This window comes from Medicago truncatula, chromosome 4, assembly GCF_003473485.1.
Source record: "Medicago truncatula cultivar Jemalong A17 chromosome 4, MtrunA17r5.0-ANR, whole genome shotgun sequence".
Classification (NCBI taxonomy): domain Eukaryota; kingdom Viridiplantae; phylum Streptophyta; class Magnoliopsida; order Fabales; family Fabaceae; genus Medicago; species Medicago truncatula.
The window spans coordinates 1,941,696-1,957,514 of NC_053045.1; positions in this window are offsets into that span (position 1 = coordinate 1,941,696).

A 15,819-nucleotide genomic window follows, 5' to 3' on the forward strand; every position below is an offset into this window, starting at 1 on the left:
ATTTGATCGTTCAATCTTGATCGAATGATTATTGATGTTATGATTTTGTGAATGTGAAAAACTTGAGTCGGGGAGTCAAACTCGAATGTGTATTGTGATTTTTTTTAAGGAATTAATATGTGCATTAATATGATGACTATGTTAACTACTTATATGAATGGAAGGATGACTTTGTTTTATGAGGAAAATATTGTTTAATTTATATTATTATAATTTTTTTTCCTTCTACTCTTAAATGGAATTAGATTGCGAGGTAAGTTTCTTTTCTTTTTCCTAGATTACTATTCACTATAGCAACTTTGTCTATGTCACGATCAAGTCAGATTCTCAATCAACTCTTATTATTCATGAGGGCTGCTCTATGTACCACCCTTCAACTTTTGTTACTCACAGTGTGAATACATTGTTTGAAATAAATAATAAATGTATTATCATGTTTGAATTAAGGCTTGTAACAAAAAAAATAATTAAGGTTTGATATCAGTTTTCGCCCTTTACTTTTACGAAGTTGCGATTATTACTCCTTAAGAAAAAAAAACTACAACACCGTCCTACGAAATTGCTATTAAGCCTTGAATTAACTTAGAGAGATTAAGTGATTGTAATTTTGACAAAAATACACTTGGTAACGAGCACTATATGAATTATTATGCTCACAAAATTGCAATACAATTGTACTTTAGGCCGCATTGATCGTTTGACTTTGACCATTACTTTTTACAATATATAATCAGAATGCGACTTCAAAGGATATTGCTATTTAATTATGTCGGATGTCCAAGCTCATCATCTTCATGCTCTTCTGATTAGTTAGATTGTCCACCTGCAACATCGATATTGGATTGTTAATTTTCATCATACAGCCTCCGTCAAGGTAACGAGTGTGCAGATTGACTTGCTAAGCATGGTGCTTCTTCTTCGGATACTCTAAAGTCTTGGATTGTTTGTCCTCCTCAATTACATCATTCCTTTCTGGATGATGCTCTTGGAGTTGCTCACTTGAGATCATAGTTTGACTTTGTTTTTCATTTCTTCTTGATAAAAAGAAAAAAGGGATACTGCTATTTAAAGCTCTGCTATCAAGCATATATTTTATTCTTGTCAATTTTTTTTTATATATTTTACTCTTGGTAGAACACATTGGTGCGTCAGAATTGAGGAGAGAAATTCATGTCTTTTCACCATATTTTACTCTTGTAAATAAAAGTATATATTTTAACTCTTGGTAATTAGTTTGAGTTTGACTCTCCTAAGAAAGAATGTGACATTTAACATAGGAAAGGTGAATCCTTTCTCATCATGGGTCAGTTTGATTTTAACCACTTGATCAAATAAAGTACATAGTACTATGATGCTCTCTCAGCACTTGATTGTTTTTCATTCCCTAACCATTCTCTTTCCTCCTAATCTCTCTCACCACCGTCTCTTGAGCACCACACCAACAATTCTCCTTCAAACAAATCTAGCTCAACTCTCCTTCACCCTTTATGTCATTGAAGGTCTCGATTTTGGGAAAATGAAATATGGGCATTTCTCATTCTTCCACTATTTTCCTCAAAGCTTTCATTTTGATTCAAATTTTCATTGTTAGATAGGTGCAAGCATTACAGGAAAAGTTGCATGATTTGTGCTCCTTGTTGCAATGAGGTTTACTTATCTTAAGGAAGTAACAGTAGTTATTGTTTATTTTCCATTGATTTCCTTTGTTTTCATTCTAAAAACCTTATCTTTTAGCTTTTTTTTTTCCTGATCTGGGTCTGTCTTATTTTCTTCATTATTAGAGCATGTTGAAAAAACCCATTTTGTTCACCATGAACTTTATTAGTCAGGATGTTGAACAAGTAAGAATAAGGACTCAATAGGTTGTTGTTGTTTTAGAATGATGTTCTTCTTCATTGAAAGTTAGTGAAAAACTTGAGATCGAGATGTTGAAGACAATGTGAAAGTGAAAGAAAATAATATAATGTGGAAATTATCATGATAAAATCCATACTCCTTTTTAATCTAATGGTAAAAATTAATTGATCCATGGTGGGAAAGTTTTATACTTTCCTATGTTAAATGCCACCAAGAAAGAAAGATTTGCCTAAGAAATTTGTGCTTAGAGGCGTTGGTGGATATAAGCAACTTTAATGAGTCCAACAAAATCAACTTGCATAATACTAGTAGTAAATTTATGGTTTGGTCCAAAAAATAGATCCAAATTATTACAAACTGACCCATTATTTGTTGGTTCAGGTGACGAAATTCAATTTTAAAAAATGACCGAGTTCCTGATCAACCTAGCAGTTGACCTAAGTACTTGTAATATAGCTTTTTCAATAAAAAAAAATGGAGTGTATGTCTTAATCTTACAAAAAAACCTAGTTTGTCCAAACACCCCAGCTCTTGTCGGATAACCCAAAGAAGAGAGGGAGCATGGGCGGATCTACATATGGCTATATCCACGAAAAAAGATTTAATGAAATTTTGCATACGAAGGAACTCTATAAGAATGAAATGTTAGAGAATTCGGTGGTTCAATTGTCAATTGTTAATGTTACAAATGAACTTGAACTAATAAAATTAGACCAAACAAAACTACTACAACTGTTATTTTAGGTGAAATAGTACACAGTCTTTAATTTATTAAACAAAATTTTGACACTATTTTTTAGACACGTTTAAAACTTAGTTTTGATCCGCCTGTGAGAGAGAGGGCGAAAATGAAAAGAGTGCAAGCCAACAAAGAAGATGAAGAATCGTCACCGAGAGAAAAATGTGTGGTTAATGTTAGTGGTAACGATTGAGCCCTTTTCTTTCATCTTCTTCCCACTAAATTTGTGATTGTTTTCAATTTGGTTTTCTCTTGTTGATTGTTTTACGAGGAGATGGATGGTCCAGGACGGGTGGAGGAAGATTTGCAACATTTTTTACGAGATTTGATCGATTGTGGCTCAAGAAGTGTCGTTGGTGGTCACTAACTCGATGGTACAACATGATGCATCCATGAGAGCGAGGAAACAAGTGAGATGATGTGTTTGGAAACGAGGGATAACCGATGATTTGAAGATTTGTGTTTTTCTTGGTTTTTCAGTCTTCATGCAATTTCGAAGAGAGTAGGAAAAAATGTGCATTTTTTTTTTTAGTTTTGTCACTTGAGTTGATCATTGTAACCAACATATGATCGAGTTAGTTTGGTTAATTCCGATTAAACCAAACAATTTGTGTAAAATCAAATTCAACCAAATCAAATACTTGATATGTTTGATTATTTTTCAATAAAAAACTAAAAGCCTAAGTTTGCTAATTTGATAATCTATTTGAAAAATTCAACAAATTAAAAAATTCCTCTGAACCATCACCAATCATCATTAAGAATTTTGTTTTGTTAGAAGAAGATTTGAAAAATTAATTATACTTAATTTTTGGTTTGTTAATGTTATATTCCAATTCCATCATTGATCATACGATTGTACAATATTTGCATTTGGCAGAGGCAGTGACAGTTGTCGTATGAGAAAAACTTTCCAGAACTTGAGAGTGCAAAGGAGAGGTGAAGACCAGCACAATTAGGGGTGGACAGAAAAAGCCGAACCGTCCGAACCCAATTCATCCGCAAGAGAAAACTGGCAAGCGGGCGGGTGAATAACGGGTACACGGGTGAAACAAGTTGAATGTTCGGTTCTACACAGTTAGCAATGGGCGGATGCGGACTGAAAATCCAAATCCATCGAAATCCTAATCCGACCGCCTTCCAAGACACTTTATCTCAGCTTACAAGCATCGTTAGATTTTTATTGACAATTATCAATAGAAAATGAATGGCTAAGATTGCAGTTTTGGTAAGTGTGTAGAATAAAGGGTTGCACTTTTTTTTTTTTGGTGAAGGTCAAAAAAACAAAAAACAAAAGCTAACTAGAAATCGAAAACATCAAAGTTGAGCAACGAAATCAGCTCATCAGGAGGTGTCACCCAAGTTGTTATTCCAAGAGTAGAGTTCCTCCCCAACCTAGCCAAAAAGTCTGCACATACATTGCCTTCACGGAGCACATGTTTGAACACCAAACCTGGGAGATGATCCAACAAACTTGTTATTTTAGCTAGTAGAGAAGCATAAGTATGAAATGAGTGAGATTGTCTGTCCATAAGTAGGTTTATGATCTCAGTGGAGTCTGTCTCACACTCAATATGCAACACCGAATTGTTTATCAACAAGACCAAACCGTTATAAATTCCAAACAACTCAGCAATAAGCGCATCACCGCAACCATCATTAGATGAGAATCCTGCCACCCAATTTCCTGTAGCGTCTCGAATCAATCCTCCTGAACCGATGACACCACTTTGGTCACAACTTCCGTCCACATTAAGTTTAAATTTACCCGATGGGGGAGCTTTCCATTTGACCTTGCTTCTATTATTAGCTGCACATGAATCAATTGTAGATAACAAAATCATATCCTCAACCATGAGGTTAATTTGTCGGATCACATCACTAGCTTTTCAAGTTTTATCACCCAAAACAATGTTGTTCCTCCAGCGCCATATCCACCATATAGTAGCAACAAACTTTAAACTTGTTGGTCCAGTAGCCATGTGTTTTAGCCAAGTATTAGGAGTTTGATAACTTAAGAACCCAGGAGATTCAAGTATTTGCAAGTTTGCCCAAACATAACGAGAGTCTCGACAATCCCTCAAACAATGCATAACATCCTCTTCTCTTTTTGAACATCGTTGACAAGTTGCTGCATTAGCCATGTTGCAATGGTGTCTAAGCCAATTGGTCGGAATGGCTTTATGCATACAAGCCCAAATGAAATGTTGAATTTTTCTAGGAATTTTCAACTTCCATATCCAATCCCAATTATCACTTGTATCCCAACTCCTATGTTGCTCCAAAATCCAATCATAGGCCGACGAACAAGAATAAATTCCCTGTTTGGAAACTCCCCAAATCCATTTGTCAGGAACCACACTATTGAAGAATGAAGGCGGTGTGTGTTGGTCAACCAACATTTGGACATTATCAGGGACAATAGTCATCATCTTATTCCAATCCCATGAACCATAGCTACTTGCATCCTTAATACATAGAACAATATTTGAAATGTTGACAAAATCAACCAAGTGACATAAAACCCCCAATCCTGTCCAATCATGGTACCAGAATGAGGAGGAACCGTCACCAATACGGAATCGGAAACCATTTTTCAATGCTTCCAATGCCTTTAAAATACTTTTCCAAACTACGGAAATGTTTATGCCAACTTCGGTGTTCCAAATTGATCCTTGTTTAATATATTTATGTGAAAGCACCTTAACCCAAAGTTTATGCCTGTCATGAAGAATGCTCCAAATAAGTTTTTCAAGAAGAGCAATATTTGATAAACGGGCTTCACGGATAGCCAATCCTCCATACTTCTTAGGTGATGTTATTGTTGCCCATTTGACTAAGTTCCATTTTCTCTCTACTCCATTACCACCCCAAATGAAGCTCTTTGTGATCCTATCGATTTGGTCACATAAATTTTGAGGCAAATAGTGGATTTGCATGTTGTAAATTGGCATTGATGTTGTGACAGACTTAGCTAGGCAAACTCTACCAGCCTTATTGAGTAGATTGCCTTTCCAACCTGATAATCTTCGATGCATTTTCTCAATAATATGCTCATAAGTTGCTTTAGAGACACGACCTTGGACCAAAGGAAAGCCCAAGTAATGTCATAGGTTAGCAACAAATCGTATCGATGACACAGATTGAATAGCTCTCTTCGTTGACTCTTCAACTCTTTTAGAACACATAACTTTGGATTTAGTTAAATTCACCTTTAACCCAGATGCTTGGCAGAATTGGTCGAGAGTCTCCATAACCACCATCACTTGCTCAGTAGTCGCCTCACAAAAAAGCATGACATCGTCGGCAAACAAAAGATGAGACAAACCAGGGCCATCTTTAGAGATATGAATTGGTTTCCAGGCACCACTATCAACCTTGCTTTGGATGCTCAAAGCCAACTTCTCCATGCACAACACAAATAAATATGGGGAAAGAGGGTCACCTTGTCGGAGTCCACGAGTTGGTTTAAATGTTTCTGTCTCTGCACCATTCCAAAGGATATACAAGTTACTAGCTTTCACACAACTCATAATAAGGGATATTGTTGATGTAGGAAAATTATATTCATTCAGGGTTAGCTCAAGGAAATTCCAATCCAATCTATCATATGCTTTTTCAAGATCAATTTTAAAAGCTAATGTACCTTTTTTTGCTCTAGATATGTGCATGTGGTGGACAACTTCTTGAGCAATAATTGCATTATCAGTCGTACCTCTTCTTGGGATAAAACTGCTTTGAAAAGGGCCAACTAGGTCATCTAGATAAGGTCTAATCTTGTTGACCATAACCTTCGTTATAGTCTTGAATATAACATTACACAAGCTGATAGGCTTGAAGTTCTTTATTCTTGTAGGGTTGTTCTCTTTAGGAATAAGAACCAGTAAAGTCCCTGCTATATGTTCATCAATATACCCCTTATTAAAAGCATCTCTAATCAAACACCAAACATCATTTCCCACCACATTCCAGAAATGTTTAAAGAAAAGAGGTTGAAAACCATCTGGACCAGGTGCCTTATATGATTGCATTGAAAAAATAGCATATTTGACTTCCTCCTTAGACACATGTGTTGTGATAGTATTCCGCCCATGTTGGTTAAGTTGCGGCAATAACTCAACTGACAAGCTTTGAGGAGTAACATAATCATCTTTATGGAATAACTCACGATAGTAAGTGATAGCTACCTGTTGAAGTTTCTCATCACTAGTACACCACGAGCCATCATCAAGATGGAGTCCTTGGATCTTGTTTGGGTATGAAAAAGTTTGTTATTTCTATCCCCCAACTTCACCCACTTTTCTCTAGATTTTTGATACCAAAGGAGCTCTTCTTGTTTTAGGACTTCCTGGTATGCTTTATGCAAGTTAGCCTTTTCCATGTTAAGTCTAATTGAGTCAACCCTCTCTAGTTGCATTTGAACATATTTAAGTTGGCCCTCAATCTCTTTTTTCCTTTTCAGGATGTTACCAAACACTTCTTCATTGAAAACAATGGAATCAGCTCTAACCTTGTCAAGGCGATGAGATATATGATGATTCCCTTGGCCCCAAGCATTGGTTACTACAATAGGGAAATCAGCATGGGTTAACCAGGCTGCTTGGAATCGGAAGGGTCTTGACTTTCTATTAGGGATAAAACCAATGCCCCTTAAAAGTATTGGTCTATGGTCAGAATAGCAACGAATCAGGTTCTCCACATAAGCTTCCGGAAACATAGTGCGCCAATCACAATCTCCAAGAGCTCTATCCAGTCTCTTAGCTATCCTTTGGTATCCTGCTCCTTTCCTGTACCAAGTAAATGAACTACCAGTAGCACCAAGATCAAGCAACCGATATTTTTCAATCATATCAGCATATTTAGTAGCACCTGATAGTGAATACTCTCCTCCACGTACTTCTGAAGGAAGAAGAATTTCATTGAAATCACTCATAAGAAGCCAAGGACCATTAAGATGAGGTCGTAAGCAATTCAAATAGGACCAAAGATGATCACGATTTGTAACCTGAGGGCTAGCATAAATAGTTGACAAGTACCACCTTACTCTATCCTTTTCTAGAGCTATAGTGATAGATTGAAAATAGTTATCTATAATCTCAATATCATATGTGCAATTTTGAGATTTTAATATCCATATACCTCCAGAGTGTCCACGAGCTTCAGAAATTGCACAATTCTCATAGCCTAGGTTACACCAGAAATTTTTAACTCTAGAAAACTGAGAGTGCGTCTCCATAAGAACAACAAGTAAAGGTTTATATCTTTTAATAAGGACTCGGGTTTGTCTCTTACCCTCCTTATTAACGGCACCCCTTATATTCCAACTAAGAATAGATAAATCATTAAAACTAGTCATAAGTACCTTAGTGAAATATAGGAATGTAGTGCACCTCAGTCTACGTCGTTTCCATAGCCATGGAATTAACATTTGCACTTTACTCTCTCTTTCGTTACTCCACCTAGCTACCATCTCTTCTCTTTCATTCAGAATATGGAACTCCATTTCTCTCTTCTTCATCAGTTTTCCTTCTCATCCCTTTCAATATTTTACTTCATTCACCAAACATCGTCTTCCTCGTTCGCATCAGATCGAGTTTCATATGTTCCAGATCCGTTCTTTTTACATAAGATTTGTTTCAAAGAGATGTTCTTCTCCTATTTTATTTTATTTTTCACTAATATTCTATCTGCAACAATTTGTTCTACACTAAACAAAACAAAACAAAAAAAGAAAATACTTTAGTTTATCTGTAACAATTTTTCACTTGTTATTCAACAATTTATGCTGAAGATGTTTATGGGTTTTTTCTTTCATGTATGTTGTTATGGTAATGTCTGAGTTTTTCTTCTCCAAGATCATTTTTTTTTATTGATTCGGAACCGCTTTAACTCACCCATCTAAAACCGATACCCGACGAAACCGTCATCCGACAAAATCGTATACACCAATGGACGGAAGTGGGCTGAATTTTTCCAACCGTGGTTTGCTTCGGATTGTCAATTTTCGGCCCGAAACCGTCCGAATCCGACCGTTGTCCACCCCTAAGCACAATGCAACGAATTTAGTACTTGTTTTATTTTATTATGGCACAAATGTCTAGGTTGCACCAACCCTTTCATAATTATGCTGCACGGATACCATGACATATCTCACTCGATTTTATTTCTGTAATTGACATTTCATGTAGAAGAGATGATTAAACGGGATTGAAAAGGCCAAAAGAAAAATTAATTATGGATAAATACTTACAATTTTTTTATTATTTAATTTTTATCATTGTTGTGTGTATACCCAATTTTTTTTTTTTTTTTTTTTTTTTTTTTTTTTTTTTGTATCTATAGCTATGTAAATCTTTCTTAGAAATCAAGTAACACTATTAACTGACTCTCAACGAAGACCTTTTTTTTGTCTTTTCCACAATATCGATTTCTCATGTGCGGAATAACAAGTACGAAGTGAATCACAATCTAAATTTACAATATGAACTTATCAGCTTTAACTCAAAGGGTCTTGCTAATGAGTCTTCTAAGGACACTCTTTAAGGATTCTCGATAAATAAGGACTCACAATAAATAAGTTAAGTTGTAATCACATTTTTCATTCAGGTATGAGAATTAATACAACAGAAATACTTTATCTCTCAATTTCATCATCAATTTCTCTTTTCACCATTCTTTACATAGATTGATTGCGTTGGAAGAAACAATAGTTGCAATAAACAATTGTCATTGAGAGTACTAGTTTGATTATGGGAAACACGAGAGAATAATGAGGGGATCTATCTCTGGGAAACACGAGTGAAGAGTGTGTGATTTTAAAAGGTTTTTGCATGGAAATCATGAATGTGAATGGTGGTTTTACATTCAATCTTTTGATTCTTGATTAAAGCAACTGGAAACGTTGGAGTGTTCTGATGAAGTCGATGTTTGGAGCTCAAGAAGTTCTTGAGATTGTTCAGAATGGATATGAAGAATTGCTGGCAAATTCCACAAATGTTCAGGTAGCAGTGTTCGGAGATTAAAAGATGAAAAATTGTAATGCTTTATTCTAAATTGAGCAAAATGAAGATACACATCACTTTGAGAAAATTTCAAAGGTAACCTGAGATATATTAGAAATGTGCCATGATGGAGGAGAAAAGGTTGAATCTACAATAAGAAAGTATGAACTTATGTTAATGGAGGAAGATAAGATGATCAATGAATATTACTTCTCAAAATTCTTTGTTACGGTGAATCAAAATGAAATCTTGTTGTTGAAAAGATAATGCGATCTCTGATCTTTGAATCTGATTTTATAGTAATAATCCAAGGACATGAGAGCTATAAAGATTGAAGAACTACAATCTTATCTGGAAGCACATGAACTTCTTGTGATTGAAATAGGAACTGAAAAGTCGGTTCGAAGGCTCAAATGTAGTATCTGGCATATGAGGTATAACCATCTATATTTTAGAAGCATATGAAACTTTGTTCCAAAAAATTAGAAGAAAACATGTGAATATACCATAATGTTGTGTCTATACACGATCAAGTTCAAAAGTGAAGCTCTTCAAGTGTTCAAGAAATTAAAAATCTTAATTGAGGAGTGCAAAAAAGTAATAAAGATCATCCGCATCAACATCTGATTAATCTTTATAAAAAACATTCGTAGTACCCAATACATAATAACTATGCATATATTATGTGTTTTAAGGAAAATGCTTAACATCGCGACAAAAGTTTCACGAATATCACACGAGAAAAGTTTAAAAACGGTGATTTCCTTGTTTTATTTCTTTTTGGTCATACCATGATTCTCTTTATTGTATTATTTTATTGGTTCTCTTTAATTACCAAAGTTTAGAGACGTGACAAAGTTGCATTTGCTTATTGTCTTTTTCTCAGCATACAGTGTTTGCTTCAGCCTTCATGTGTCTTCATATGTAGTTGGTGACCAAGTTTTGAGTGGAAAAAAAAAAGGTAAAGAGTAATAACTGTGAAATGGAAAACGGCAAAAGCTTATAAAACATAATTCGTGGGATATTAGCGAGACTTTCTGTCGCTACATATAGCATAGCCCGTGTTTTAAACTCGTTAAATGATGCGACAATATATAATAATTTAATGCATGTCTAAAACTTTTTCACGACGACACTGCATGCATATCACTAAAACTCTTCTAAATAAATGGTACTCCATATATTATCACTTTTCCCCGGGAAAATAAAATATTAAATTTTATTGTTTTATGTATTAACCAAAATAATTACTCTTCCTTTTCAGTTTTAACAACATGTAATTTGTGTTAATTTTGATATATAATTTAACGATTTGAATGAATGAATATCTTATTTTAAGTAAAAATAAATAGAGAGATAAAACATTTTACGCACAAAATTTGAAAAATACCAGTTTTAAATCATTTTTTATGTATATCCAGACACAAATATCTTATGATGTATAAGAGCTTACATAAGTTCCTATCTAAAATGGAGAAAAAAGTTGTCCTTTTTATACAGAAAAATGAGTTGTTTTTATAACACTGTCCTTGAATTTGTTTTTGAGGCATTGAGAATTCTTTCAATTTTTATTTGTAATTAATCACTTGCACTAATTTTGTGTGTGTTTTCAATCAAATAAACAAAAGTCTTCTAAAAAATCTATAAAATACCACCACTGTTACACACATAACTCAAAACAATTTAGTAAAATAAAATACCTTGCATGTATGAGAAAAATGAATGCAAATACTACAATAAAGCAAATAAAATAATATCGGAAAAATGTATATCAGAGGAACACAATTTTCACTATTGCAAATGCAAGCAAGTATTGACTTAACAATCCTATACAAAGTTTAAAGAAATTTGTGACCTGGATTGAATATTATTATCTTGAAATTATTATTGTTCCTAATCCTTTGTTGGCATATGCCGACATTCCTTTCTTTTCTTTCTTTTTTTTGAAATAGACATCCGGCCTTTCATTTAAGTTTTTTTTTTTTTTTTTGACAAAATCCCTTTCATTTAGCTGAACCAATGGAAATTTCTATGGTGAAGTCATGAAAATGAAAATGATTTTTCTGATGAACTTAACACGTTCAGTCCTCATAGTATCATCAATTCATCATATTAACAAGACTACATTTACTCTAATTTTATCCTACCTTGTTTTAAGGGTAACACCCCACAAAGTGTAACACTTAAGACTATCACATAATATCATCAACTCTATTTGCATGTTAAAGATTCCAACGATAAAATAGTACCTGTAAATCCAAGATGTTGCAAACATTACTAGATGAATTACAATTGATCATTAATCAGTAATCAACAATTTAAAAATGAATCAAACATTAAGATCAAAATTAACTTTTTTAAAAAGTCAATTTTCTGACTGCGCCGTGGTATTTTAATTGATTCTATTGATTTTTTATAGGAAATATATTGAAAATATTATTGTCTCATATGGCTTAGCTCTATGGTTCATTTTCTTCTCTTATCTTAACCCGGTCCATGCACGTAGAACGACACATAAAAATAGAAAGGCACGTGTAATTAGCATGTGAGGTAGATCAAGAGGAGTGTTATTTGAACAACCATCTGGTTGACAACTTATGTGACAGCCATAATTTACAAAGAAAAAGTGGATATTTGCACAAAAATCAAAACAATAGAGAGATAAGTGAAAAATAATGTGAATATGAAAGATAAAATTGTCACAAAAATTGTCACAAAATAGATGTTCAAATATCATTTCTCGTAGACCATCAATACGTGTCTGTTTTGGTGATTTGGACTTATAATATGTCGATTGAAATTGTTAAGTAGACATTGAAGATGTCACATTCAGCATCAATAACGTATAACTAGAAGTTAAAATTATTTAACACGTTTGGATCATGATAGTATTACATATATTTGTAACCAATATTTATTTAATTTAATACATAATATTGTAGTTGCAAACGACATTATATAGTGAAGTGAAATAATGAGACTTTTTAATCGATATTTATAATTTCGACTAACAATTTATTTGTTCCCTCAAAAGTTAATTAATGAAGTGAAAAGTGTAAAAAGCTGAAATGATTGTAATAATTATATAAGGATAAGCATGTATGATTTCAACTAAAAGTATTGGCTAAAATTAATGGACCACGATTTTAAATGCTTCATCCGCAGTAGATCACATATTTCAATCTCAATCATTGAATCTCAAAACTCATATAATAAAACTCCATCAATTAAAAGAGCAATGTTATATGAACAATCATTTCTTGTGATAATCTTTTAGACAATTAAATTATATAAAAAAAATTAGGTAGTGACACAAAAATCAAAGCAATAGAGAGATAAAGTAAAATGATAATATGAGTATGAGAAAGAAAATTATCACAAAAGTTATTCAAATGTGGTTGTTCAAATATCATTTCTCCAATTAAAACTTCCATCTAAAACATAAATAAATGAGATAGTAAACATATTCTCATTTGAAAGAGGAGGTTAGACTCACTCTCATTTGCATTTTATCAAAAGCTTAATTCTATCTATTTAAATTATGTTAATAATAAAAGATATAATTGCAAACTTTGTTTATTTTTAAATGTCGGAGTAGATCCCAAAGAAATCTCACTTTCTCATGAATTTATCTTGATTCGGGATCTTTTGGCTCAACTTTATCCAAGTTTTATCAAAGAAGATCAAACCAATCCATTAACCCATATAATTCATGGGAGAAAATTGAGTTATTTGAATCCTAAGGATTGATCAAGCGAACTCCTAGGTTTTCGTGTTTTCTTAATATATTATATATACATACACCCACTAAAACACTGTATGTTGTTCCTTAAAAAAAACACTCTTATGTTGTTTTTGTTTTTATTTTTAACAAAAAATTACTTTAAAATTTTTTTTGTCAAGTAGTCTAGTGGCTGAAGCTCGCACATGTTAAATGTGGAGAAGTGGGTGTTCCGGATTTGAACCCCAACCTCTCTTATGCAATGTTCCTACCAATTGACTAAACTCACGAGAACGTAACAAAATCATTCTAATATCTCTTCGTTAAAAAAAATCATTCTAATATCCCATTCTCAATCATTTTTTTTTCCAGTTTTCCGTATTATTATTATTATTATTATTATTATTATTATTATTATTATTATTATTATTATTATTATTATTATTCTTTTACAATTTACACTTTTAATTAGTTTTTTTTCCTTTGTCATGTCAACTAGCATTTTGCATTGCTTTGGCACGTTTGACAATTCGCATATCCTTGATGCAAAACAACATAGTAAGTAATATTAATAGTAAATATAATGTTTACAATGGAGTTGATAATAACACTGAAACACATTTTTGCAATATTGATAACTAGTACTCCATTGTACTGTGGTTGATATTTTATGTAGTAAGGCAATCAACATTGATAGTAGTATTTTTGCACATTAGATCCAATCCAAAAGTCCATTAATACATTTATAAAAAGAAAAATTTGGGCAATCTAAAAATTCTTACACGCAAATAGGTCTCGGAATTTTATTTAACACACTATTGTCGGATTCATCTCTCTTATTTTAACAGGTTAATTGTTCAAATTGACCCTGTAATTTACTTTATGTCTGAAAAATGATCCAATAAAATATGAAATATATATTCTAGCATTGTAACTTGAATTTCTTCTTATTTTTGGCCACCCTATAATATACATGTAGTCTAAAAATGTGACCTACAGGTTGAATTTTTTCACTATTTTTTTCATACATGTTTAGCACGTTAAAATATAGCTTTACACAAAAAATTAAATTTCTTCGACTAGGGATAAATTAATTATGAATTTTTATTCCCTCATAATTATGAATTTCTTAAACTAACTTATAATTAATTTGTATCTCGTTTGAAAACTACAAAATTTCATTGTGAAGGTTCTAATCATGTTCTAGTCATGTGGAACAAAATTTCAATTTTGTATGTTTTGGTTGAAAAATCAAAATAAATAAACGACTTCGAAATACTATGAAACTTTACAGATTCTTTTTGTGTACTTTTATAGATGTCTCTGCAAATAATGAGCTCAATATTCGATTTATAGGTCGAGATTGCCGTTGTTTTGTTTTTTGAGCTTTTGACACTTTAAAAATTCATAATTAGTTTGTCGTTTGTCGAAAATTTATATTTTTTTTTGTGTAAAGCCATAACTCGCCTCTAAGAAATCATGAAAAAATTCAATCTCTCGGTTGCTTTTTTGGACTTCTCGTATATTACAGGTTATAAATAATAAAAATCTCGAATTACATGGTCAGAATACATGTGATTTTATATACAAGGTTAATTTTCAGACTTCACGTATATTACATGGTCAATTTCAATTAATAACCTATTTTAAATTGTACTTTTGTTGACAAAATGATAAACCTCTTTTATTTCGATTTTTTTGAGGAAAAAAAAGTTTAAATTTAAAAAAGAAAAAAAAAATCGATTTATGACTGTTTATATATTTTCACATGTGAATTTGTGATAAATTTTTCGCCCGTGCTCTATAAATTTCCTGGCTCCGCCACTGACCACACTCCCCTCAAAGTGATGAAATGAGATTTCATGTTGTAACTGCGTCAGTTACAATTGTGAGCCTTCTGATTAAAATAAATGGTCTAGATTGTTTTTCTATGTAAAACCAAATTTAAATCAAACCATCTGATCTTAAATCAACAAATAAAATATATTATAGCGTAAAACTGCGTGTAAACTTTACTAACAACAACTCGAGATCGTGGATGCATCATTCTAGCAATAACTTTAGTGATGAAAACTCTTACTATTATTTTCAAGGAAGTGATGAAAACTCTTGTTTATTTACTTGAAATTGTATATTGAAGAGCTATAAAGATCCACAATTTCTTTCAAACGTGCGTGGTCCAATAGCTGGTCGATATACTTAATTGGACCCACGAACAATCTTGCCTGTTTGTCTTTGTTTTTGATTCATGTCTCTGATAACTTGGTAAAAAGAATATTCCTTTTCAGATAATAACAAAATGTTTAGAGAAATTTCTGAGCAATAAATTCATGTTAAACATCGTACTTTTTTGTTTATGGACTGTCTAGGACAGTAATAAAGTACGATGTTAAATACACTCATCAATTAATTAAGGATTAACCCTCAATGTCATTAGTAAGCAAGCATTGTCCATTCTTTACATACTACTCCATCCATTTCAAAATGAGTGTCGTTTTAGC